Source organism: Thunnus thynnus, chromosome 16 (assembly GCF_963924715.1).
Source record: "Thunnus thynnus chromosome 16, fThuThy2.1, whole genome shotgun sequence".
Classification (NCBI taxonomy): Eukaryota; Metazoa; Chordata; class Actinopteri; order Scombriformes; family Scombridae; genus Thunnus; species Thunnus thynnus.
In genome coordinates this window covers 13,680,657-13,704,066 of record NC_089532.1, presented here as the reverse complement: position 1 = coordinate 13,704,066, position 23,410 = coordinate 13,680,657, and the positions used below count along the sequence as shown (strand labels likewise).

Sequence of the window (23,410 nt, the reverse complement as noted above, 5' to 3'; positions counted from 1 at the left end):
TCCACATGTCTGTCTTGAGGAGCTTTCAGAGCTGCTCTGGGTTTTGGACTCAGGGGAGGAAAATGATTTGCCATGGCCTGGTTCAAGCTGCTGAACAACCCTGCAACTCCACAACATTATCCACTTCCCAAGCAATAGACTGTGACGAAGAATTAGATGGGAAGAAGTGACTGTATGTCACTATTTTGCCTACTGTAAATGCCACAAAAAATGTCAGTTTTTCTCTACAAAGTCTAAAACGAAATGTTCAAAACGGGGCCAGAGGACCACCAAAGGACTTTAAGAGGATTCCAATGGTCTAAAGGAAGAGCAGGAAGAGTTTAAGGGCATTATTATGTCACTAGAGAAAGTACAACATGCAACAGAGGTTTACACCTTGAACCATGAACAGTTTTTAGTCCATATCAAGCCACATTTAACAAATCCAGTTAACTGAGAGGGTTCCTTAGAGTGTACTGTTGTCAGATGAGGTCCAGGGTCTCTGTTGCATACATTTCAGGCTGCTTCTTCAATGAAAAACATGCTGAACCCTCAAATTCTACACCACAGTTTCTACATTTGAGAGTGCACACATACACACACACACACACCATGAAGTGTAAACCTGTGTGGGCTTCATTGCAAGTCATTGCAAAATCAAAGCATGTTGCACAACTCTTTTATAATACAAAATTCTTTATTCACATAACCAAATGTTTTCAGCTATCTTGCCTTCATCAAGGCGGTGTTCCTTCTTTATACAGTTCCAGTCCATTTATCAGTCATGAGATTGATAAAACACCATATAATTTAAATAGAAGTATACAAAACAACATTATCATCATTTTAAAAATAAATACTTTTTGAAAACTATATTTATTTAGAGTAAAACATATTTTTATGAGATTATTTTTTATACTCCTCTGTAAATGACAGTTTTGCTACTTGCATTTCATAACCTGAGACCAAGTTGTAAAACTTTATCTGTTATATTTGCACCTTTGTAACCAGTAAATCTTTTTAAGGGCGCTACATCGCAAACAAAAACTCTGACGGGTTTATCATATGTTTATCTATTGGATACTAAATGTAGAGCAATCTTACAAGAATTTTTATTCCTTTTGATTATGTAAACATGCCTGTAACATTGCTACAGGTAGTACTGCTGTACTCATTGAGTTTATGGTGAGTTCGTGGAACTTTGGTATCACTAATGGCCCTTATTAAAAGGAGGGAACTGTGATACACAATGCTAGGCTTATACAGAGTTTGATCTTCAATGGCATTGAAATAGTGCTATAATACTTCATTGGAGGCTTATGGAGTATTTCGGGTACTCAGTATGAGTTTTTTGCTGACCCTAGGTTGTTCAGTTCAAAATCGTGTGTGTTTGTATGCGTGTGCGTGCGTGTGTGTGTGTGTGTGAGAGAGAGAGAGAGAGAGAGAGAGAGAGAGAGAGAGAGAGAGAGAGAGAGAGTATATTACTCTCGCCACTCACACAACTTCAGCTTGGATTCATTCCTCCTCACCGGCCTGACTTGCGTATGTTATGTGGGGGGAGAGAGGCGGGACCTCGCAGCCGGGAAGGGCGTTCTCTTTGCGGTCAGACCGGGCAGAGTCATCCCGAGGGGTGGGTCCTCCGGCAGCAGAAAAGGAAAACCCACCTTTTTTCATTGTTAGGGACGCGGTGGAATGTGATGGTTTGATCTCAAACGGACCAGGGAGGGGAATATCCGAGAGGAAAGGACCAACGAAAGCGATTCGGGGAAAGGGGGAAACCAAAGAAGCAGTCCCCCCCTGCCGCCTCCAAGCCTCTGGTCTTGTCTGAGAATATGTGGATGAACTTGTCCTCGCCGTGTTGTCGGCAGCAGCGCGCACTACCGTCCGCATGAACTCACGCCGTGTGAAGTTGTGGATTTACTGTTGCTGTTTGTGAGCCGGCGGCGGACCAGCGAAGGTAAAGTTGGAGTCTTTGTATGTCTAAGTGTGTTTTGTGTTGGGTGGTGAACACGGGAACAGGGTTTGGGGCTCAGACAGCGGCTTCCTGAGTTGGACCCAGTCAGTCGGGACTGCAGAAGTCTGAACTGCGGCAAGTTTTTCAACCCTCCTCCTCCTCCTCCTCCTCCTCCCTGTCCTTCTCCTCCTCCTCCTCCTCCTCCCTGTCCTTCTCCTCCTCCTCCTCTGCTCGCTTTTTAGCCAAAATGAAGCATCCAGGATTGCGGCGAAAACCTCAGGTGGTTAAAATGTAGCGGTGCGTACAACATTTCCATCCTATTTTATGAACACATAGCAGTTTTTTTTTACAATGTTTCACGTATTTGGCGGTATAATTGTTACATTGTTTGCGACTTGCTAGTGTCTACGCACAAGACGAGGCTTTTTTTCATACAGTACAGCATAAATATGTTTCAGCTAACTTCAGAATGGGTTTGAAAACATACAAAAAATGGTTCAAGTGTAGGCTGCTTTGACATACTCATGATATTCATGTAGCTCATGTTTAAATTGGCCACTGGAAAGGACATTAGGCCATCTTTTTATGCACTGTACCACACTTGGTTACTCAAACCGTTTCCTCTATTTCTTAAGTCGTCAGGAATTTCAGGGTATTTTTTTTTTTATGAATGAAGTCATAATGTTTCACTTTCTCTTGTTGACATTATGTAAGCAAGGATATCTAGACTTTGTACTGGACTACCACAACCACTGCTTTGGCCCCATTTCCTTCAACATACAGGGACATAAAAGCAGGAAAACTGTGTTTAGCCATACACACAAATATATTTCAATGTATTTCCCCACACTAAGTTTACAGAAAGGAGACGCTGTATGTTTTGTGGGAGATGTGGCATATTATATTAGTAACTGGGTATGCTTAGGTATGTGCTGGATATTTTTATTTATTTATTTATTTTTTAATCACAATTTGGGCACCATAGCATCACAAGTCACTATAAAGATATTATATTCACCCAGTAACAGACCAGTTGAGGATGCTCACAGAGTACAGGATGAATAATGTATTGATTTTACACTTTGTTGTCAGGTCTGTGGAATGTGTCTACTGTTAATTAAGCTATTTTGACAGAAACTGGAGTAAGGCAGCAACTAATGATGATTTTCCTTATCGGTTAATCTGTCGCTGAATTTCTCGATAAATTGATTAGCTGTTTGGTCCATAAAATATCAGAAAATGGTGACAATTGTCGATCACTGTTACCCAAAGCGCGAGATGACGTCTTGTTTTGAACAGCCCAACAGTCCACAACCCAAAGATATTCTGTTTACTATCATAGAAGACTAAAGAATCCAGAAAATATTTACTTAAAAAATGATTAATCGATTCATCAAATTAGTTGTCAACTAATCGATTAATCATCTAATGGTTGCAGTAATGACAAATGAGTTGTGCAAATGTTCCTGTGTGCAGTGGTTGATCTTTAGATGGTGGACAACTCTGTTGTTAAAGGACTGAATTGGCCTCGGATCTCACAATTTGTTCAGTGGAAAACAGTTTTGATCATAGAAGTAAGTATCAAGCAAAAATGCTAAACATTCTGTGCTACAAGCCTCTCAAATGTGAGGATTTGCTGCTTTCATCTGATTTTTATATGAATATTTTGGGGTTTCAGACTGTTTGGCAGACAAAACAAGCAATTTAAAAATGTCACCTTCAGGTATTGGAAAATGTGATGGGCTTTTTTCACAATTAGTAAAGCAGCCCTTTTGGATTATTTGTTAAGTCAACAAAGAGTGTGGCAAGACTTGCTCGCTGTGCTTGTTTGTGTATATGCGAGTTTGCTTTTCTTCACATGTGGTGGAATGTGTTGTGCTGCATGGGCCACACATTACCTGTATGAAACCAAGGTGGCGGAGCCTGAACAGTAACTTATGTGCTGCCTTTAACCACAACACCTATAGAGGAGTGTGTGTGTGTGTGTGTGTGTGTGTGTGTGCATGTGTCAACAGCAGAAGAGGTAGTTGTAGTGGTGGAATACTAATCTGCCAGGTGGGGCTCGTAAAGAGCAGCACAGGGAGGGAAGGAGATGGAGGGGACCTGTCTTGACCTGTTTCAGACATGAAGGAGACAAAAAAAAAATCACTGATGACTTTCCAGTAAGGCTCACCCTCCCAGCCAGCTGTAGATTATACCAGCTGAGCTACCAGCTTGCGCTACTGTGAGCCCACTTTCCTCTTGGATTCTGCACAGGCACTTGCACGTCAGCCTGTCATGGTGGTGGATGTTCAGATCCATGTGTGAAAGGGTTTCCTACGGTATTTTGGGGGTGGATTATTACACTGCATGTGGAGGGAATGTCTGCAGTTCGGTAATATGCTGTCAGTTTGGAAATGTTGGGAGAAACGCAAAAAGGAAAATCAAATGAGAGTAGCAGCAAAGCGAAGAGTGAGATGTCTAGATTTTCCCTGATTACCGCTTGATCCGCGCATTTACAGTGTCGGGAAGGTATGTTCCTAGTTCGGTTTGGTTGCGTTGGCTCTCAGTGGGTATAATTCCCGTCAAATGCCCTCTCATCCTCTTTGACCTTTGTTCTTTTAATTGAACATGATAGCTGGGTCCGATGATCGTTGTTAATATTGACACAGAAGGAGGGCCGCCGCCACCACCACCTGTTTTGCGATCTTTAAAGTATCCTGGATGCCAAAAAGTGAAAGTTACACAAAGACAGAGTTTGCACCATGTCCTGTCCAGGAGTTGTCGCCTGCCATGCAAAGTAATAATCATACCCCTCTCTCTTTTACGACATGAGCTATACCACGCATGATTGGTTTTCCACTCCGCAGAACGCCGCGACCGCCCTATGAAACTGCCTGTACTGCTTTGGGTGAAACCAAAAACTAATCATTATGGGTGTCCAATAAGGGTAATTATCAGACTAAGCACTGGACCTGGGGATTGCGGAGTGGCTAAATGACTGCTCTGGGGATTAAATTAAAATATTGAGGTTTTCTGCCTGGGAGAATCAAACCGCTGGGAATGTCCAACCCAAGCCTGTCGGTGGTAGTATTACTGCCACTCTGCACATCAAGGTTTATGCACAGAGCCCCTGCTGTTAGTATAGTGCGAGCACATCAGTGTGGAATTACAGTTGACGTCACGAGTTGCAAGTGCATGAAAAGAAACTGGAAAATTTTATATTTCTGTCGCTAAAATGGATGGAAAATATCCTTAAATTGTCTGTCGCAATTTCAATCATTTGCCTTTATTCTATTGTAAATCCTTCACGACAGAATTAGCCAATATTAAAACATTTATATTGAGTATTAGCCTAATACTGGTAACTAACCCATGAAATCAATAGTCTATATTAGTGTAGGGTGTTTGTTCCCAAAGGAATAAATTGGAAAAGAAAGTCAGCGAGTATCTGTGCAGCGTAACCTATACGTCCTAATAAACTGTAATAGATCTCTCAGATTGAATTAGAACCGGATGGTGTTGGTGTTGGTGGTTATTATTAGTGGAAGACTCTCACTTTAAACCTCGGTAACCCTCTCACCCAGGAATAGAGCAGTGGAGGATGCACACAGGACACAGAGTGATGTTGCAGGCGTTACAAAAAGGGGGCCTCCTTGAAATAGCACAGATGAATCATGGTCTCGTAGAGTCTTGTATTAAAGCCCACACACAGCCTGTGAGTGTATACCCTTTTGTGAATGTGTGTGTGTGCGTGTGTGTGTTTTGTGATAATGCAATAATAGGCTCAGTATCCGGGACAGAGGCTGCTGTTGACAATACGCAGGCCAGCTGGAGTTGCTGTCTGTCTATTAGCAGACTTGCAGGAAAATAACTCTGGCCTTGTTCAGACTGCCAGCCCAAATCTGTTTTTTGGCATATCCAGATTGTATCCAGATTGATTTTAGAATGTCTGGACAGCAAAAAAAAACCACATGAAATGCAATTTTTTATTTTTTTTGCAAATCGGATCCAAGCCACATTTGGAGGTGGTTTGAAATGCAATTCCAATCGAATTTCTCCAGATGCGTCTGATTCCGGATGCTCTGGCTGCTCAAATCAGATTTCAAAGTGTCTTTTGCGTCATTCACAATGTGACACACAACGTAAAATCCAGAGTGACGGAAGTGCATCATAGCAGCTGAGCAGGATCCATGCTGATACTAGCAGAGCGGTATAAAGGACAACACAGAACAACAGTTGGTGGACAGATCGGTGGCTTCTGTACAGGTAAAGCTGGAATTTGTCATGCTTTCGCATCGGAAAGCCATGTGACCAGCATACATAATTACTAACACCTACATCGTTACCACAGCAACCAATGAAGATAGGTTGGTGATGTCTGGACACCTGAATCCAATCTGATCACTTTCAAATAATGGAGAAGCTCAGACTGCCTGCAGTCTGAGCAAAGTTGTATTGCCATAAAGACGCCTGTGTGACACTGTGCGTGTACGTATTGTATAGAGCTGCAGCGAGTAATCGGTTAGTCCGTCGACAGATAATTTGATAATTGATTTATTCAAGCGATAACATGTTAAAGTGAAAACACTAACATGGTCCCAAAATGTTAAAAGACATAAACCTTGGGCTCTGGGGAATTATGATGGGCACTTTTTTACTATTTTTTTGACATTTAAACAATGTAATGATTATTCAGTCAATCAAGAAGGTAATAGGCAGACTAATCAATCATGAAAATAAGGCACTTGAGTGTATTCTACCTCCTCTGTGCTGTGTACACATGTGTATGTGTCTGTATATTTAGGCTCCTTTGTGTTGCTAATCTCTGCGTTGGTGTAGCTGAAACAATGAGTCCATCAACAGAAAATGAATCATCAGCAACAATTAAGCAGTAATTAATTAACCATTTGAGTCACTTATCAAGCAAAAATGCTCAATACTCTGTTTTCCAGCTTGTCAAATTTGAAGACCTGCTGCTTTTCTATTTTATATCAATTAAGATGAAAAACTGTGGGGATTTGGATTCATTCATACAGTATGTAGCTAACGAGTAAAACCTCTTTGTTGGTTCTTTTCTAAACCTCTTCTGCTCCTTAACTCTTTTCTTTTTCCCTTCACACCCTATATTTTGTCCTCTACTGGACATTCATATCCCTTTTCCCCTCTCTTCCCCTCACCTCCCCCCGTTTCTCTCCTCTTCCTGCCTGCCCTCCCTGCCAGCTTTCTTTATCAGTGTGGTGGGCCACTGACAGGGCAGGGCTCTGTGATTTCAGCTGGAGTTCAAACTACTTGAACTTTGTGTGTATTTGTGGGTCCGTTTTGTGTGTGTGTGTGTTAGTGTGTGTGTGTGTGTGTGTGTGTCTGTGCATGTATGTCTGCGTGCCAAGGCACTTTTGCTTGGTGCTGTTCCCAGCCATGTAGATCTGTCATCAGATACTAGAGGCTGAGAGTGTCAATCACTCAGCGAGTAGTAGCCAGAAGTACCTTTCAGCTCCAAGTGTTCGCACGCCTCGCTCGGCCTCTCATTAACACTCACACTCCCTCTCTCTCTCTCACACACACACACACACACACACAGAGCAACTCATTTCAACAGATATGTGCTCTCACTCTCTAAGAATTCCATGTCAAAGCAAGAATGGATTCTGTTCATACAACCTCTTCTGCATGTGTGTGTTTGAGTGTGAATGAATCCCTCTCGTTAGTCCCCCAAAGCGTGCCAAACAGCCTCCTCATTACCGGCTGCTCTGATGGACTCTATCTGTCCGGCAATGGAGCGGTCACTCACTCAGCGAGGCCTCAACACGGCTGTGCTGCAGGTGACTGTGAACCAAACCAAACAGCTTGATCACGGAGATCAGCTGTGATGGAGGCCACAGGTCTCCGTGACTGTACGACATCTGGTATACTGCAGGAAACATCCATGATAACACGGCATTTGAATCTTAAAAGATTGGGCAGTTAACCTGTTTTCAGTTCTAATTAAGCTTGTTTAAATATATATTTGTATATTAATGTGCCATATGCCTTTTTAATTCAAGTGAACTGCCGTATTTTTGCCTTGTTGTTTGACGAGATGAACACGTCAATAGAAAATATCAGACACGTGACATGAAATCAGGAACATGTGATATGGATAAAGTCGCCCTCTGTGTGATTTTTATATTGCTCGGTATATATTGAGATATAGCACAGTTTCTGGATAAAAGAACCACTTTTGGACCAATCCAATGATTTAAATACCTAACAACAAATAAAGTTACTTCAAATTAAAAAAAAAAAAAAATCATATGATATAACCATAAATCTGTTCTGCTCATTACTTTTCTGCATTGCCCACAGTGACATAATACACCCAGAAATTTTAAAAGGATGGCTACAATATAGCAGAATCTCTTATAATAGATACATTTTTATTGTCTCACAGTATTGTCTGTCCAACCCTACATGAAATAAACTCTTTTGTAATTTTAATTATTTTAGTTTTTGCAGTTAGTCCAGTTTGTTTTTGTTTTTGTTTTAGTAATTTTTTTTCCTTTTCATGATTTTGATTTGCTGCATATAATCCAATCAAAATATTCTGATTACTTGTCACAGTTCTGGCAATCAATCTGTTCCAAAAGTCTTCATAAATTTTGAAAAAGTTGAACAAATCTTAGGCATCCACGTCTTAGTTTTTCATTTACCACACGACTTTATGACTGTATGTAGTATACTAGATTTTGTAATGCATGTCATAATATTCAGCAGCATTGCTGAAAGCTTGTGTAACTCTGACTCCCATTTAACCAGTCAGCCAAACTCACATCTCTGGTATTTACTGACTTGCACAGGTCTGACTTTCTGGATGGTTATCAAATATGTTGCATGAGTGGATGGTTATGAAATTGGAATTGTTTTGGCAAAAGTGGCTCTTGTAAAATGATCAACTTTGTACATTTTACTGATCCCTCAGTGCCGCTGGGCACTCCGAATGACACATTTCCATTTCCTCGTATTCTTTTATATGTGACAAGCTGGCTAGCCAGTTTTGGCAGTCAGACATTGCCTTTCCTTTGTAATTATGAAGAAATCCTTACAGCTCAATAGAGAGCTATAATCGTGCTTTTCCCTATTATGTTTGTAAATCCTTTTGCTCTATATGTAGCTGAGAGCCACTGGATACGCCGAGAGGTTAGCATGACAGCAAATGTATGACCTTTCAGTAGCTAAATTTACTTTAGTCTTCCTAAACCCTTGTATACAGACAGACATTAAAAACATGTGTCTGTTAGTACACAAAACGTCGAGCATCAGCAGATTCTGGACAACAAATAAATTCTGGGCATCTTTCATGACAAGCTACACAACTGGCACAGACACTAGACGTGTTCAGGCTCTTAACAGATGTCTTCAATACTTCTTTTATCACTGTTTCTCAGAAATTATGCACAGGTTGTAATGCTGACACGGACCAGACTTCCAAACTGCCTCCTAGCGCCGTATTTCAGGAATTTTAATTTATGAACACCCATTGCTCCCCTGCAGTCTACGAACACAGGCAGCTGCCCTGCTGTTGACCATGTGAAGCTTCTTAAACTATGGCATGTAACTGAAGAGGAGGGAGGGGGGGGAAGTCATCATCTGGTCTTCATTTTGGCTTCCCGACCGTCCACCATTTCCTTATCAAAAGGGAACAGACAGAGACGTAGTTAGCGTCAAGTCCGTAGATGCTACACCAGAATGTAATTCATTATTTGCGGTCGTGTTGGTTGATGATTAACATATGTTTGACATTTTTTCCGGCTCTTCCGCTGCTTCCAGTGGGCGCCATAGTTTTTAGATCTTCAGTCAATGGTGGAGGCTCATCAAGGTATACTGTGCTGTGAATCAGCTTGTTTAGTCTTCAGATTTTACAGGGCACAGGGTTTCTCACGTGAGTCATCTTCTGAAGTCTGGTGTCTGTCTCTTTGTGCTTTCGCAAACAAAAACATTATCTGTTATTGGATGCAATCTCATCGCAACTTGTCACACTATCCATTTCCTGTTATCTCAGTAGTGTTCTTTGTATTTTGAGGTTCATACTCTTGTGATTCCCTTTGCCTTCTCTGAAACCCTTCACCCTCCGTGCAGAGTGCCAGTGTATTAACCAAGCGCTCCTGCCAAGAACGGGTTTGTGGCTGTAAGATATATCCTGATAGCTGCAGGTGATAAGTCCTCTAATGTTTAATCAGTGGCCCGGCCAAGCCAGCTGCCCCCACATGGCTGGAGTTTGGACCACATTGACTAATAATGTGGGTCACTCCGCTACCGTGTTTGTGTTTTACATGCTCTCAGGTTGACCTGAAACACACGAGTTTCCTCTTGGCTTTTGGCTTTTTTATTTTTTTCCAACCGGTTCCTGTGTGGGATTAAAGTTTCTGTTGGACATTTCAGCCCCTCCAACAAGTTGTTTTACAGAAGGTCCCCCGTGCGCCTGTTTTGTTCCTACACTGTACAGGCTCCTCAAAAATGGCTACCTTGTGGATCCTGGAAGAAAAGAGGAAAGAAGTGCAGAGGAAACAGACTTCAAAAGCATGTAGGAGGCACAGCAAGGCAGAGAGAGGGAGGGGAGAGAGAGGGACTGAGAAGTTTTTAACAGGGGAGAGCTAAAGTTAAGACATTTCTTGTAAATTCCTCAGCCACACTTTTTATTTTTTTAGGTGTTCTTGAATCTCCTCCTCAACAGGCCAATATTTCCCCTCTCTCCTTACGATTGTTATCTTGTCTCACACACTCTCTCCCTCTCTTTTCGCCTCGCTAAAGAGGAGGACCCCCCCTCCCCTTTTTCCTGTCACTCCCCCTTCTCCTGCTCGGTCCAGGAGTATTTTTGGAAGTTAATGAAAAGAGAAATCTGAACTGCTTACCCTTAAAAGGCATGTCTGGGTCAGCTGGGTGGAAACTTGTGTTATTAATGTCCTTAACATTTTCTATGTGAGCGGGTCATCTGTATCGCAAGTATGCGTGCGTTCAGTGCTGTGTACAGCGCAGGAATGCTGTGGGTTGGGGGACTCGAGGGGAAGGAGGGTGGGCTATGGAGCGGGCCTACGTATTCAGGAAAGGAGGGGGGTCAGGGGCATATTTGGCATATTTCAGGAGCCATTCCAGTCTGGTTCAAGATGCATTCTTCTTCCTAGAGATCTCACCGAGCAGCCAGACAGACAGTGATCAAGGGAGGGGAGGAAAGGTGAACATCACGCTCTACTTCCTATCAGTCTTGTGATGCTGGTGGTGGAAGATGGCACAGAACTATACATTCCTCGCTTTGATGGAGCCAAAACCAAGAAAGATGGTAAAAACACATGAAAATACCTCCTTGTGCCACCTACATACTGACACAGATGTCTAACCCCCCCCCCCCCCCCCCCCCTTCCATTAAGTCCTAAACCTCAATAACATCCATAAAAGGCTAAATGTTGAACCAAAGTCCTTCACCCAGCAGCAGGGTTTGTATGTCTTGGGTACCATCACTACAATTTGATGAGTGTTTATGTGCCGAGAGCTGCAATACGTCTCTTTCAACCTCTGTTCTGTGGCATAATAGTTACTCCCTCTCTTCTCTAGAAGTTTTAGTCTGTTATTTGTAGTCAGATGGCTACGACGTGACAACGGTTGGCAGGAGTTCGTTGCAGCGGTACCAGTCCAGAGCTCAGCAGAGGTCCGATTCATCCAGAGGTCATGAGTCACTGAAGTCTCTGAAACCCGAAGCTAAATGCTAAATGTTTTCCTTGAGTCTCCCTCACACACTGACACCGAACCAAACTCATAAGAGAGCGAAGAGTTAGAATATCAAATAATGCTTTTTGCTGTTCTGATACTGCCGCTGCTGTTTCTGAGCGAGGCCCAAAGAGATGACATCAAACGGCGTGCGTGCTGTCTGTCCTGCGCTTTGTTGTGTCTGACACCTCTCATGTTTTGATCTCGGTAGGAAAAAGTGGATTCGGGAACCACTTCTATTGGTGTTCATCCTTCGAGTGGACAATTGTAGAATCTACATCAAAGAGCACTGAAGCTGACCTGGAGGCGTGTGGTGGCCCAACAGCTTACTAAGACACTTTTTGTTGTTTTTTTCTTTGAATTTGTCTCCAATTTGTACTCTTAGTGAGTATGGCGAGTAGTTATTAATGATTCAGTGTTCATTTTCAGTGTGTTCACGTTCTTTATTCTTTAGTAGTAGTTCTCAACTCCTAATTTTGTAGCATTTTGCCTTCCTTGCACTTATCCACATACTTCACAATCCTATTTAAAATATACATACAACAGTAACTGGATGAATGGAGATAAATGTGTTGTTCTGCCCTAATTTCGCACCCTATAACTTGTTCCATACCGGCTGTGTTTGTGTATTAGATTTCTCAAACAGCAAGACTCTGCCTCCAAGTAGTGAGTGGGTGAGCAGGAGAGGAAAGCCAAGTGAAAAATAGCTGAGTGCTCAGAGGGAGACAGAGCAAGACGCAGCAGGCTACCTGTAAAACATGACTTTTATAATGATTGTGAGCTGTGATTTATCTGCGCCGTTCATTGTGGGAGAAGAGGTAAGGGAGAGAATAAAAAGAAGGAGGAATCTTTGCAAGAGGCAAGATGGAGAAGCACCTGACTGTTAACGACAGGGCTTTTGCATGCTAAGGGCAGGTCTTGTGAAGGTCAGTCTACTTGTCTCATCCTTCTTATTTTGCTCTTGTTACGTACATTATTTTTCTTTCACTTCAACAAAGAAGGGGAATTTTAAAAGATGGACTCAAGATCAGTGGTGCCTTTGTCAACATATTCAAAAGTGGCATTTAGAAATTCACATGTAGCCGTATACGTGGTGTGGATGTTTGTTTATTGGCTCATCTGTGACTTTTTGCGGGCTTGTATCATCACATACTCTACATGAGATGACACCAAGTGGCAGCGTTAAGTCTGGTGATGTATGTAGTCTGGAGTCTTTGCTCTTGTACCTCAACTGTATGAGGGACACACACACAGTTAAACACACACTCTCATACTCCTGTCTGACCTGTTTCTAAGCCTTGGATCTACAGGGCGGCTCTCAAAATAAAATTCCTCCCGCAGATTATTTTTCTTGTGATCAGAAAATATACATGTTCTCAGAGAGAGGAATGTTCGGACGCCATGGCAACCTGGCTGTTACTCACTTCCACCTCTTCGGTTTCGCTCGTCCTCTCCTGTCTTGTTTTGTCTTTCATCTTTCTATTGAACTTCTACATTTTTTGCTCCTTGTGTACTTTGTGGACAGTTCTACAAGAGGTTGGTAAATCTAATGAACTTCCAACATCACTTTTACTGACGTATATCATATCATTAGCACCCTTATTTCCTGTTTGTCCTTCTGTTTTCACCCACTGTCATTTAAACCAGTGAAATGTTTTTTTCTTATTTCCCGGAGGCATCTTTCACTACATTCCTCCATCCATCCGTGTATTAGCATGTCTGGTTTTAGGAGCTTTCATCATTGTGGTGCTGATGCATGCAGACCCCAACTGCTAGGCTATTTTCAGCCTCTTTTCCCCCCTCCTCTCTACCCCCTTTTTTTTTTCTCTTCTCCGCTTTGGTTTTATATCGGAGGAGATCTCTGTACTTCTGCCTTTTGTAAAGGGCAGCTGAGGGCTGGATTGACTGGTTTTCCCCTTCATGCCAACATTGCTTTTGGAGCTCCTTCTCATGCTAGTCCCAACCAGGGGAAGTGAAGCAGCACAATGCGAGCCGTGGCAAGGCCATAAAAATAGACAGAACTGCTAAAGTGCAGCTTTTACTTCAAGAGAAATGCTTGAAGCACTTTCATGCCCAACTTTTATGTAGTAGAAGTAGTAGAAGAAGAATTTGGCTGAGAAGGCTGCAAGTAATGATTGTTTTCTTGACATTTTTCATCTTTATTGGACAGCTATTTTTAAAGAGACAGACTATAAGTAGAAAGATTGACAAACAGGGCTGCAACTAACAATTATTTTAATTATCGATTAATCTGTGGATTATTTTCTCAATCAATCTATTAATTGTTGTCCTATCTATTGTCTTATGTTTTATGTTTATAAAACATAAGAAAACTGATCTGACTGTTTCCCAAATGTCCAAATCTTCAAAAAATATTTTATTTACTATAATCTAAGACTAAGAAAAGCTGCAAATTCTCACATTTGAAAACCTGTAACCATCAAATTGTCAGCATTTTTGCTTGACTTATTGATTAACTGACTCAATTTTAAAATAGTTTGACTCACTAACATTTCTGTTAACACTTTGGATGACTCAAAATGATTACACAAGTACTCTACCGTTCTGACCCAGACAAATACACAGCGACTCAGACCATGAGCTAGTCATCGGCACCCCTCTGGCCTTCATCTGCCCCTCACTTCTTTTCTCTTGTTGTGTCTGTGCATCACTTTACGGCCAACTCAACATTTGGATAACTGATGGTGCTTGTTTCACAAAAGACACCATTTAACTAAAGTTTAGTTGGTATTTATAGTAAAGAAGGTAATTATTTAACTATTCATCCCTTGCTTTCTTGTAATTTTTATAGGTCAATATGCACTCGTCATTGGATAACACACTGTCTGGCCCACTCTCGGCTGAGGGGTTTTTTTTGTGCATATGTTTGTGTGTGTTCTGTGTGTGTATGTGGATACATTCAGACACAGGAGCCTCACAGGAATCCCATAACACTCCCAAGTCCCTGAGTGGCTCATTTGTGCACTGTGGAACATTGTGGAATACCAGGCATATTTTATGATCCAACCTTCAGCCGGCTCCCTCTCTTTCTCCCAGAGTCTGGGTTTATTTGTGAAGCTAAGCCGGTCTGGCCGTCAGCGCCCCCTCCCCTCTCCTTCCTCCTTCCCCGCAGAATACTTAAACATTGTATTTTAGAGCTGATGCTTTTATTCAGAGTAACTCACACTGAGTGGGTGCAGTATGTTTGCTGGCCGAGGAATCAAATCTACAAACTCGAAGGGCCAAGAGATGAATTATGCAGCCTGGTTTGTCACCCTGTGAGAAGTTGAGGTCTCTGTGTGGGTATGTATGTGTACAGTATGTGTGTGTGTACATACCCCTCATCTTGTGGCCTTGACAAACAGGTCTACCACATGTGGTGGCGTGTTTTGTCTGCCTGGCCAAACAAGGATACTGCAGAGCTTCAAATCCGTGGCAAAGACTGACTCTCGCCCACCCACTTGGACAAACTCGCAGTCTTTACCTCCTTGGTTTCTCCCTCTAGTTATGCTTTTTTTTTTGTTGTCCTCATTTCACTCCTTGTCTAAACCTCTCCAAATCTTTCCCAGTTGCCTCTCGCATCTCCTCTCCTTAACTACTCTCACCCACTCTCTCTCATTCCTCTCTCTCTCTCTCTCCGTGCCTCCCTTCCTCTTTTTCTCTCTAGGTGTGGACTGCACAGAAGAATGCAGTTAAATTAGTGTTTTATCTCTCCTGCCAGCCAGCTGCATCTGCACTCCCAACCATGCCAAGCATTTGAGACACAATTGACCTTAAAAGGAAACAATAGCGGCCTATCAATTCTGCTCTGCCAGTCAAGGAATGGCTCACTCCTGCATGGGCAGGGTCCAGCTCGCACACAACACAAGGAAGTGTTTGGAAACTGAACTTTGAAACTGCTGGGAAATAAGAGAGGCACAGTGCACCAGTAAAGTTTTTCTAGTTATTTAGTAAAACAGTGTGTACAGGGCTGTAGCCAGGATTTAAAGAAATACAAGGGGAAACAAAAAGTCTGCACAACACATTGCCTCTCCCTTCAGACATTTAAAAAATATATATATTTTAATTATTAAGTTAACTGTTTATTTATATTTTCTGTCAATTCTGTTTTCCTACATGAAGGTCTGAAGGCTGTTTCATAGTCTTTTCTGCAATTATTTCCAAAATGACCACTAGCACACTTATTAGAGGGCCTGAATTTAGCGATTGAGACCATAATGACTTGCTGGAAAAAATGATTGACTCCGAAATAGGTTATATTGAGATCCCCGTGCCAGGAGATAACTTTGCTGAACTGTCCTTGAACGAGACAGTAAATTCTTACCAGCTTTTATGTAGCCGACTCTGCTCTTTGACTTGCTAAAGTGAATTCTCAAATGCTTCCCCGCTGATCAATAAAGTATCATTATTACATTTATTAAGATCTATATTAAATACTATAGATTCTGTCAAGGCAGGCCTGTCTACTTGTTTATCTTCAAATTGTGGATTTGACCTTTTAAATACTCTTCACATTTTGCCTAGTTTACACGCCAGGAGGTTACTGTGTTGTGAATGTGTTGCCAGTGAAGGTGTTCTGTGATATTTCAAGCTGTCATGTTACCGTTGTTGTATAAATGAATAATAGTTGACACTAATCGTATCTGTTTAGTCAGCAGTAGTGTGTGAAAGCCTCAGCTGTTGTTTGCGGAACTGGTGAGGGCTGGAGGGGTGAAAGTCATTAGATATTAGGACAGGTTCTGCAGGTTCACGGTGAAGTTTAAAGGAGGTGGATGATTTTCTATTTGACAGCTTGTAGACAAAATTCTTCAACTCCACCTTGCTGCGGCGCTGGAATGCAAATAGCAGCAGGAGGAATGCTGTTCACAGTCTTCAGTGGCAACAAATGAAAAATCAATCTCTTGCTCTCTTGCTCCTCCGGTGTTCCCTCCTCCTTTCTTTTGTTAGCTCCTTGTTTCTGCTGCTTTCTGGATCTCTGCTTCCTGTCTCTTCCCATCTGCGCGCTCCGTCTTTCTCTCCTCTGTCTCTATCCCTTGTCCTTCTCTCTCTCTTTCTCTCTCTCTCTCTCTCTCTAGGCATCCTGTTCACTGTGTTTGATTTGGGCATTCCTTTCCTACCCCGAGCAGACAAAACAACCCCAGACCTCTCTGAACTGAAACCCCCAGTGTGCGCGTACACACACACACACACACACACACTACTGCTAATCACTCACAGGAAATGGGCTCCCATGCAAACGAGGCCCGCCTGGCCAGTGGAACCCAGGATGGAGTTTCAGGCCTTGAAATGTTCTCCAGCGGAGGAAATTGAACATGATCTCTCTCTTCCCCCTTCTTTCGTTGTCCCTCGTTTCCTCTCTTGTTTTACTTGACGGGGGTTCCTCTGTCCCTCTCTTTTGACGCTCTTTTTCCGCGCTCCGTTTGAATGCATCCATTTTGCTGTAAAACACTGCCATTCAAGCCGGCTAACGGACACATACAGAGTTATTTCTGTATAGAAGAACTGGTACAGCCACTTAGATTTGAATGTAGCAACTGTGTATGTGGCTAAGTTTGCATTTAAAAATAGTTGATTAAAAGTATGTGGATAATATAAACACTTAAAGAGCATCTGTGGTGTTTTTGTGCTCTTGGCACCAGTCAGACCAAAGGTAGGTTAAAGCATCTCCTAAAAGGTATGATGACAAACCGGCGTCTGTATATGTAAGTGAGCGTGCGTGTGTGGATGGATGGATAGGTGGCTTCACATATACTGTGTGTGTTTGGAAAGTGTAAGCTTAAGTGCTCAGAAGTATATGTTGATATCTTATCAGCAGCCTTCCATGTGTGATAAAGGCGTACTCAAAGATAAACATTACACGATAAAATGTTTACAATGAATGTGAAAGTGTGGCGTTGCCCCTTCAATAGAGATTTCTGCTCTGTTTGACACGTTTGTAGTAACAGACTGACTGGACATGCATTATGGGTCAGGACAAGAAGTGCATAATAAATAGCCTATGCTAAGACTGATAAATGTGCAGGAATATATCTTTACGACATTGGTGCAGACAACTTTTGACAGATAATCATAACACATGTTGACACAGATTGTACAGGACCAGCAAGGTTCCTTATTGAGGACAATGCAGAGCGGACTACAGTGTTTGTTTTAAAAAAAAGGGACAGAACATGAGTGACATTGTGGTCAAAATGAAACACACATGTCACAGAATGTCATTGTTGGAGCTCTATATAATGGCAAAAACAGCAGAATTATAACAAGATGATACATAATGGGGAAAAATTGTAAAAACCCTGGATTTAATTTGGTCCAATACCACCATAGAAGCTTTTCACACAATACAAATATATTGAATTTGAATCTGAAGATGTTTTGTTTGAATTAAAAGGATGCACTGACTTAATATTTTTGATTTTGTTCTGCCACAAAAAAGATGCAATAGAAATTGCTTGTAAACCTTTTTTTAATGGACAACTGACATGAAAATGCAGTTTGCAAGTTCAAGTTCAGCAAAAAAGAAATAACATGCCATCAGATAATCAATATTTTAGGGCTGGGCAATAAATCAATATTACTGTTTAAAATTATTAGTTGTTAGTTTTTGTTTTATTCATGTGAAAAGTTACTCTATGTACTATTTTTAAGTACAATATATCATGCAGCCCTACAAGATAGTTCTCAAGTTCTGATTATGATACATCAACTCATGTTAATTAAAAACTTGTGTACATGCATTGTACTGGAAATAATACTTACTTTGCAAAAAAATCTGTTAACTAAGCTGAAGGCTGAAGGTTTGTTTGCAGACTTGGGACTGAATCTGGAAGAAGTGTCGCCTCACACTGTTTCAGTTAATTCTGCTGAGTAACAGAACGAATCTTCTCCAACCTGACACGCTGTGTGCGTGAGGGGAAGCGAATGGGAGTGAGGGATGAGAAGGAGACAGCTGTTTTCAGTTTTGCTTGGTTACGGGTTGGATAACTGTCTGAATGAATAGCTCCGACCCCCCCCTCTACACACATACACCCCAACAAACACATACAAACACAGACAAGCATGCGGTCTGTGGTCCCCAGGGGTATTTGGCGTCTTTTGGATTGCTAAGAATGTGCCGAATCTCATTTGTATAATCACATATTTTAATCAACACGAGTATTTATCGATCGCACAGCACACAGGCAGCCGGCTTTGTGCTGAGTGGAACTATACATGGGGGTTTTGTGCAGTGTGGGAACGTTTTTGTATAGCGTGAGAATGTCAGATGATTCAGCAAAACCTGTGTACCGACGTCAATGCTGCTGCTCTCATGAATCTAACATGACGGAGCTGAGCGGCAGAGCAGCAGGGCTGTCTTCTTCCTGTGAGAGAAGATGTGTAGGAACAAACAGAGGAGAGACGAGAGTGGCAGCAGCAACTAAAAGACTGGTGCTCCATGTCCATCAGTAGCTACTTACATGATCGAAATGTCACTGAGCACATCACTTGCCTCTATCTCCTCAGTTACTGTAGTTTAGCCTATAAGTCAACAGAGAAAGCTCTTTCTGGACAGTTTAACTGACTACCAGAGTGAGACTTGATTACATCATGCTTTTAGAGGTAAAATAAGTAGTCGATAAATTGATTTCCTATTTTGGGGCATTTTATAGATCAAACAATCCATTGTTTAATTGGGTAAATAATCAGTAGATAATTGAAAATAATAAAAAATAATCGTTAGCTGTAGCCCTATGTGCTTTAATATCTGTTTTCTGCCATTTTCTTTTTCCATTTCTTCTTCCTCCTTCTTAAAAACAGTCTCAAGGTTCACATACTTGCTTGTTCTGGGGCTTTAAAATATCACATGGCCTTCATCAGCACACACAGGCATTTGATCAGTTGTAATATACAGTAACAGTAGATGTTCCCACGTTTATTCTGAGCGGCCTCTCGTCCATGTCGGTTCAAAAGTCGAGCATGACAGTAAACTCTCGAATGCATGTTTTATGTAATGTTAGTTTCTATTGTACAGTTATGTCCATACCTGAGAGTCCTGTTGCTGTTTCCAGTTCACAGGAATGTTCTCCTTCAGTACTCCCCTCCTCTTTCTCATTTCTCCCCCTCCCTCCACTTCCCTCTCTCTCATCCTTTAAATTCAGTCCAGACTCCAGTCTTAAATCTGGATTCTCTGTGCTTAACCAAACATATGGAATGCTACTGTAGTGGAATGCTCCACGTCTGGGTTGTTTTCTCTGTGTGTGTGCGTGTGTGTGTGTGTGTGTATAACTAACCATGCACATGTTTTGAAGCAGATGAGAGCTCCTAGGATGATGATGATTATGATAATGGTGCGTGTGTGTTTGTGTGTACCAGAGCCTCCTCGGAGAACTGAATGGAGCCTTGTGTTGTCGTGGCCAAAACACTGCTTGTCTGCTCATGCATGAGTCTATTGCAAAGCCTACGAACGCGTCCCATATCTGAGCAGTTAGCTCATTCTTTAGCCCGTTAGCTTGACTGTGAACGATCTCCCCTACAGTGACTGCATTGTCAGCCCGGCCGCAGGCTCGCAGCCTTGCCAACTGCCAAACATAACAATGGTGAAAGATGGCATGAGTGTGTGTGTCTTGATATTATGACGACCAGCAAGTCTACTTTTACTAACCCCATGCCCCGTTTGTGTGTTTGTAACCACAGGATGGAGACTTTGGGAAGAGGAGCTTAACGTGCCACAGACAAAAGGATGCATCTAGAATGTAAGTTATGCCCTCCTGTGATTTGGTAAATGCTGATTTATTTCTGCTCTTTCCTGTTTTTGCACATATTCAGGATGTCTTCAGACCACTGAAAGTCTGTGAAAGTCATCAAATTTAATTAAATAAAAGGCTTTTTAAATACCAAACAGTCTTAAACCCAGTGAAAAGGGGTTTTTGCAGCAGCAGATTTTATTTGCATATTACCTTCATGCAGGATCTGTACAATATGCAATCTATATGCTTTACACATTTGTCTTTAATGTCCCTTAAAGGAATAGTTCTGGGAAATGTGGTTACTTGCTTTCTTTCTGCAAGTGAGATGAGATATCACTCTCATGTCTGTGTCCCAAGTACAGAGCTGGAGTTGGGAGGTGATTAGCTTAGCTTAGCATAAAGACTGGAAGCACAGGGAAACAGCTAGCCTGGCTCTCACTTAAGTTCAAAAATACACCTACAAGCATCTTTAAAAGCTCACACATGACATTTGTTGTATCTTATTTGTTTAATATGTATGCACATTTATGATTCAAAGTATCCACCCAACTTCTGTACAGAGCATCTCTGGTTGTAGGGCTGCTTTCCTGCCAACGTTGACAAAACTCTGGGAAATTACTCCTCCTGTAACCACGAACAGTTGCTTCTAGGAGAATGTTTTTACTTTGGAGATAGCCAGGGTAGCTGTATTCCGTGCTTCCAGCAGCAGGGTGAGATTAGCATATTGCTAACGTTAGCTAATTGCCTCCTGGCTCCAGCCCTGTACTCAACGCACAGCTGTGGGAGTGGTGTAGATCCTCTCATACAACTTACGGAAAGAAGATTTCCTGTCGACCTTTTTTTTTTTTTTATTACAGTGACTTTTATAATTATAGCTGAGTAAAATGAGAAAGGTGACAAAATAAAAAAGAAAAACATGGCTCTCTAAAACCTACCACAACCTAGTTGTGTGTGTGTACCTGCATTAGGTCACCCAGTCTGATAAAATCGATTTACCGATTGATAATCTTCAGAATTTCCTCTGGCTCCCATGACTTCTTCCACTTCCTCCACTTCTCTACCTCTCTTCCTCTCCTTCTCCTCATCCACCTCCTTTGCCCACCTTTTCCTCCCTTCCTCTCCCCCTCCTCCTCCTCCTCCTCCTCGCCTCTTCCGCCCCTCCTCTGCTCTTTGTGAGTCTGTTTCCTGTTGGGCACAAACACCGGCGCCATGCTTCCTTCCCTGTAGCCTGAAGTCACACAGGAGTGGCACAAACACATATATACTGTATATTCTATAACATATGGGTCAGTGAACTCATCATGTAAACATACACAATGCTTTTAGATACAACAGCTGGTGTATGTGTGTGTGTGTGTGTGTGTGTTATGAGGCCAGGTTAGTCAGCAGACGTTGTATATGTGTCATTGTCTTTCCATGTCTAGTCCACTGTTTGCTCACACAAATCTAAGGCCAATGTAATGTAAGGCGTGTTCTGTGCGTCTTCAGTGAGCTGCTGCATTTACATTCGCTTATTATTCCGGATACCAGTTCACATCCTGCTTGAGCTGAATTCATCCTAAATAGTCCGGAACTAACAAAGACCATGAAAACCGACAGTAAAACAGGAAAAGGAGCTTCTCATGTCCTCGTCCTGCTACTAGAGGCATATCCTACTTATATTTAGGTTTCTCAGAATCAGGATATGACTGACTGTAACTGACTGTGCAAATGCAGTTAAGAATGATTCACACTTTTTTTTTTTTTTTTTTAAATTTCAGTCACATTTCATGGTGATTTTCTGTTTATTTCTGTTGCTCCTGAAAATTGTTGATTCTTGTTCTCTTTATTCCAAAGAAACCACCGGTGCTGACATTAAACAGTGTCTCACTTCCTCTGCACAGGAGGTAATTTCAGGGAAATATTAAGCTATTTAAAACGAAACAGCTTTATAAACTACACATGTAGTGACTCAGTGTGTCTCATCAGTTGGTTACAGAGAAAAATATTAGAATCCTATTATGTGCTTAAATATTAGTGACTGTGAAAAATGTTAATATGCTTAATGTGAATTTCTTATTTATATTTTATTGATTTTATGCTGTAAACATGAACAAAAGATGTCTAATGAGCAAATAGATCATAAAAAATAGGTAAGAAAATAAAGAAAAGGCTTACCAACATGAGGATACACATACACCTACATACCTGCATACATAAACATCCTATCCTCCCACTAATTCTCATTAAATTTACCTTCAGCTCAATACGAAACACAATAAGCTATGCAGCTTATCAGTTATAGTCAACATACTGTATTTACAATCTTTAACAACGGCAGCATCCCATATGTCTGTATTCAACGTCATCGTTTCACCTCCTGCTACGTCTATTGCCCTACTCATCTCCTCCTCCCTCCCTTCCTTCTGCAGCCAGTTGCTGCATTCCTGCTGCAGTAATCCACTCTGGCAGCTACCTGCTCTGCGTTCTGTGGAGTGACTCCCCTCATTTATCTCTCTCCGTCTCTCCCTTCCTTATCTGTTCTATCTTTCTTTGCTTACCTCGCATTATTACACACATTTTGCTCCACACATTTACTTCTTCTAGGCTTTTCTACCACTACCCCTCTCGCTCTCTCCCTCTCTCTCTCTCTTCTCTTTACTCCTCATCAGAGAGCCACTGAGGTCTCCATTCAGCCGCAGCGGGCAGCTAATGCCAAGGCTCAGGCTGATGAAGGACTGCCAAGGTCTGCCAACCAAGCTGTGTGTGTGTGTGTGTCTGTGTGTGTGTGTATATGTGTGCAAGGATGGGAAAGCAGTGAATAAGCAGGATCTCAAGCAGCCAGGGAGAAGGTGGAAAGGCTGTATGTTAAGAGCTATTGATGCGACTATGAATCGACAGTGTTTGTAGGAAGCTGTCGTCAGCTATCAGGGGCCCGCATGGAAAAATGCACAATCCATCATTACCGGACAGTCAGCTGTCATCTCCTTTCGGTACAGAGGACGTGACATATAAAGGCAGCATGGTGGCTGAGGAATTACGGAGAAGGGTAAAG

General features: G+C 41.9%; 1 protein-coding gene across 1 annotated transcript in view; it reads left to right on the top strand.

The window, feature by feature from the left end:
* The first annotated feature begins 1,489 nt into the window (after positions 1 to 1,489).
* luzp1 (leucine zipper protein 1) overlaps positions 1,490 to 23,410 on the top strand; it is a 51,169-nt gene continuing 29,248 nt past the window's right edge. The window contains exons 1-2 of the mRNA XM_067614948.1: positions 1,490 to 1,936; positions 20,324 to 20,382. The gene's annotated coding sequence lies outside the window, so the exon portion shown is untranslated. The remainder of the gene's footprint in view (positions 1,937 to 20,323; positions 20,383 to 23,410) is intronic.